Below are 5340 nucleotides of genomic sequence, written 5' to 3'. Positions count from 1 at the left end.
TAGTTTTCCCAGTTGCTAGAGTTCTCCTTTATATAGTTTTCAAATCAGGGTTTGCAATCCAAGTTACCTTGGTAATAAAGCATTCAATATTCACCGTTAGATGAAAAACCTGATTCAACCAAGCTAATAACTTGCAACCGTTAGATCGAACTTAGCTTGTTACACACAAATGAAATGTACCCTCATTTAGGTTTATTTAGCCGTACCTAAACGTGTACACCATGTTGGTTCACAAATAGTTAACCGAGGTTAGCCATATGATTACTCTCATATCAACCTTATTCATCTCAACCATAACTAGTTCAAATGACTCAAATGAAACTAGTTAAAGAGTTGTTCAATTGTTTATAAAACACAATTAAAATCAAATGGGTTTGATTCACTTGAATCAATCATGAACATTATAGCCATGGTTTGCAAAGATTGCATTCCTTATGATTTAAATGTTTAAGTTCATGGACTTGACCAATTTGACAAAGTAACCAGCTTAAGTATGCGTACGGGTATGCGTACTTAAGCAACCGGATTTGAGTTTGTAAAGTTTCCAAACTCATCAGAATTTTTCGGTTCAAAAACTTCTTCCAGTATGCGTACGGGTACGCATACTTAAGGTGACTAGTTAAGAGTTTTGTCAAAACCAAACTCAACAAAAATTCTCGGTCCGAGAACTTCCTCTAGTATGCGTACGGGTACGCATACTTAACCTGTCTCCTTCACCAATTCTGTATACACACATATGCCCACTCTTGGCTTCTGATTTATGGACTCATACATCAATGTGCGAACAAACTATATATGCTTATGTCCAAAGATGGTTACATCATCAACTCTTTATTTCAATCATTGAAACATTCTTATATAATGTCAATAGACGTTTTCACACACTATTAGCATCAAAGCAATTTTCAAGATATTGAAATAATCATTATGGAAACCTTCCAAGTCTTACACTAAATGATTGTATAACACAAACCATGTAAGATGTTACTCGGCAATTTTCTCATGATATAAGATGAACTTGGTCGCAGCGAAAGCTTACCAACACATATTTCGAGAAATATGTAAGCGAGATATACTCAGCTCGAAATCTCAAATGTGTATAGAGAAAACTATATCGTAACATGACTTATGTCTCAATATAGGAGATAGTAGAGATAGACTTTCCAAGTGATAGACAAGTTCAAGTTTCCACATACCTTTTGTCGAAGAAGTTCCACAAGCTCCCCTTAGTAGTTCTTCTTCTTCAAGAGATGAATGTCGAGAGATTTAAGCTCAACTACACTATCTATGTCCTAGTCCGAGACATCTACAAATAGGCTATAAATCAAGACTTATAGTTTTGATCACTAACATTGACAAACATGCTTGAGATAGCAACGCATGCGAGTTTGACCAAGCAATGCTCTAACACATGATATCTGCCTTCAAAAATGCTCACAACAGAGAGCCTGTGATCAGAGATGCAAGGCACAAGAAATTCTGCTTCAGATTCCGCAAATAACTCAAGCCACTCCAAATTTACCAAAACCCCATCAATTTTTGAAGTAAGCCTAGTATCATCCTCATGATATCACTCCAAGTATAAAAGCAACTGTTGTATCTTAAGTCAAAGATATGAACCTCCTGAGTATACTCCCAAAAATCATAATAATTTGTAGGGGTAACCTCAGCACCACCAATCTTATCTTTGACATGGAGTTAAAATCTCCCAACACCATCTAAGGTTTCCTATTAACACCGCCAAAAGCTTTCAATTTAGACCATAAATTTCTTCTTTAAACAATATCATTACTCCCATACACAAAATTGACAATAAAAAATTTATTCTGAAAAGTAGTAACATCTAGAAAGATAGCTTGAGCGGAAGTATGAAGAGCAGTGCTACACATAAGCTCCATATTTCATCCTACCAAAATTCTCCCAAAACAGTCTTGAGAATAATTACCCACAAACTACCAAGAGTGACAACTTTTATTCCTTATTTTATCTTTGTTAACTTGCTGAACATGAGTCTCTACTACACCAACCATAGATAACTTATTATTTCTAATAAAAATTATTTACTTCACTTTGTTTTAAAGGATCATTAAGACCCATTATATTCCAACACCCAAACTTAATCATGATAAAAGAGAAGAGTTAGGTTTCTTTACCTTTGCAAAATTCTTTTCTGCAAACCTTTACATTCAACATATTCTTTCCTTGGATAGAAGACTTTGGCAGAAAATGAGCTCTAGCACCATTTAACTCATTTTCCTTCTGACGCTTATCCAATTTTTCTACCTGAGTTAAAACAAACCCAGTCAAAGCATATCCAACTTTCTGATTACCCACAGTAGCCTCTGAGATAAAACCATGAGGTTGAGGACAAGCCTTACTTCCTCCATCAATCCCACTATTCCCACTAGGATCCAAAATGTGAGTATCCTTAGTTACAGTAGTCATTACCACCCCATGAACTCACCAGTCCCTGCCTCAGTCAATTGATGAAACTTATTATTCACGGTAATATGAACTTCCACCATATTAGAAGTACCATTACTAGAAGCTCTATCTAGGCCGGCAGTACCACTTTTATGTTGAGCTTAATTTTTACCCTTCCTCTCTTTAAACTCTTAACCACCCTTCATTACCACTAATAGGCTTCTCCTTTTCCTTACTAGGCTTAGTTATTTTCTTTGCAGCTCTAGCTTCAGCAGCAACTTTTGATGCAGAAACAACAACAACATCACATTTCTCAGTAGAATGTCCAAACACAACACAATGAGAGCACGTTAAAGGTTTCCAAGAGTACTCAATAGGGACCTTAATTCTAGTGTTCTCAACCATATAATTAATATTACTTGGTAAGTCAGATTCAATACTTACTTCCACACAAACTCTAGCATAAGTCATTTCATACCTACTAGCAGTCTGCATATCCAACAAAAGAGGAATTCCAATAAAACTAGCCAACTTACCTAGCCCTTTAACATTCCACATGTGAAGAGGGATACTCCCAAATGGGTATTGTATTTAGCTCAAACACTCCTTCTCAATCAACAATGACCAGGGTTTAACAAGAAAAGGTTGCCTAGCAATCAACAAGCAGCCATGCTCCAAAGTCGCAGCTCTATCTTCAGCAGAATCGAATTTAAACACAAATATTGCATCTCCATGAAGCGTCATATACATGTCACCTTTTAGCTTCCATACCCTTCTAACAAAATTCCTGACCATCAAAAATGGTAATCTCTTACCCACAAAACACCCTACAATCAATTTCTCACAGCGATGAACATCATCCTCTACCTCAGCATATGAGTTAACCGTTAGTTTATCACCCTCAACCATACCCGGAGGTTCATAAGGAAGAGGATCATGAATTATCTCATCTTTCCCTAAACCCAGCATATCAATCCATCGAAGATTACCAGACCCTGTTTGCAGAAACCCCAAACAACCCCGATTTAGAAGAATCTCTATCATTCCCATGTAAATGAGATTCAAATCAATCCATCGATCCACCCATAATAAGAATTAACAGAACGCAAATAAAGAGTCAAGAAATCAATACACACCAATCATTGAATCCGGAAAAGTAAAGGAAGAATCAAAATCTCAGAAGAAAACCACTCAGTTTTTGATGAAATTAAGAACTTGACCAGAGTCAACGTTGCAAGAAAAATCGCCTCTTTACACCCTTGACTTTCTCTCTCTTGACACATCTTTGCCATCTATTCCCACAAACCATCAACAGTAAATCAATTCTTAGCCATAAACTTATTCTTGGAGACTAACCAAATCAATTCATTCCCTGCAGAACAAAAATTCGATACAAGTCCTATGTTCTAATCATATTCAACTTCTAAAAACACATCATCAATTGCACCCATTTAGCCATAAATAATACGGCTTCAGTTCACCTCTTTCGATGAATTCTTGCTGCAAAAATAAACCTAATTCAGTAAACTATTCATACTCGTGTTGTTTTCAACTTCAAAAACTTTTTCTAATAACAACCATAAACCACTTCCAATCATCTCCGTTCCCACCTTATATCAAAGATAATAAACCTAATCTTGATCCATGTTTTCTCGTTCGAATCTTCACCGATATCTTCTTATAACATCTACTTGTTGTATTTAACGTCACAGAATAAAGCCAATCAATCGAATCAACTTAATCGAATTAGCAAACAACTCAGAATTCTACTTTTTAACCTTTGTAATACAACAACAGTATCAACCACAAACAATACCTTAACCAAATCATCTCTAAAAATCATAAACACTAAATTTTCTTATCTATTTCATCTTTCGGTAACTAGATTTGTAATCTATTATATAAAATGGACTTAAGGTTTCAGTTTGATTCAACTTAAAATTCACATCCAAATATTTAAAAAGAACAAATGATCTCGACCCTAATTGAACTTGTGTCCTAGTTGGTCAGGGAGGAACAAGATCAAGCAAAATAATAAAAAAAAATAATCGAACAAACAAAACAAATATGAAAGATGAAGAAAGCGTCTGGAGAAGAGGGGAAAGCAAAGGAAGAAGATGGCAAATTTAATTCTATTGATTCTAGACATCTATATATTTTATTTTACAAATTCTATCGGTAGTATCCAATCGTAGCCATCGACTTCTATTGAGATGAAGATGGTTCAATCCAGGAATCAACACGTGGCGCCATAAAAATCCATAATATTTAAACCGTTGGTTTTATTCCAAACCTAATTATAAGATGAAATAGTTAAAGGATAAAAAGGTAATTTTAACTATCAAAATATACTATCAGTCAACGAAAAATTGACTAATTTCATGAGAAGTTGACGAAACTAACATATTTCGATGGAAAAAATGCAAACATGACTATATTTGTAACTTAAAAAAGAAACTAGGATACATTAGTTTTTTGGGTATTATAACAGGGGCACATATGTGTATATCGCTTAAATATAAACATATCCATCCATATCTTAAACGTATCTTAAATAACGCCGATTTGGACCAGAAAAGACACGAACCCCCGATAATTATTTATTTATGAAGATTCACGAGTAGGAACATATCGTAAGGGCTGAACAAAATAGATTCAACAATTATGAACCAACATAATTCTATAGATTCAACCTCCATTCATCATATGAATAATTAAACTCCAACACATGGTAGGATCTCCCTCAAAAAGACGTATTCATCATAGATTGTATCACCAACCTTGGTTTTGATTTTATCTCCATGATAAAGAACAACCGCATCTTCCTCTTTCCAGCGTTCATCATGACATACTAATTAAACAAACAAAAGAAGTTATTCACCAATTTCACTACTACCACCCGACCCACCATAATAA

The 5340-nt window shown here is 34.9% G+C and overlaps 1 long non-coding RNA gene across 1 annotated transcript; it reads right to left on the bottom strand.

The window, feature by feature from the left end:
• Positions 1-1797: 1797 nt before the first annotated feature.
• Positions 1798-4534, bottom strand: LOC113308868. Its single transcript, XR_003340145.1, has 2 exons — positions 3561-4534; positions 1798-3419 (listed from the first exon to the last, which is right to left on the bottom strand). It is a non-coding gene; the product is annotated as an uncharacterized LOC113308868 (long non-coding RNA).
• Between the last annotated feature and the right edge of the window lie 806 nt (positions 4535-5340).

This window comes from Papaver somniferum, chromosome 9, assembly GCF_003573695.1.
Source record: "Papaver somniferum cultivar HN1 chromosome 9, ASM357369v1, whole genome shotgun sequence".
NCBI classification, from domain to species: domain Eukaryota; kingdom Viridiplantae; phylum Streptophyta; class Magnoliopsida; order Ranunculales; family Papaveraceae; genus Papaver; species Papaver somniferum.
The sequence above is the reverse complement of the archived record's forward strand: the minus strand, read 5'-3'. Positions and strand labels throughout refer to the sequence as shown.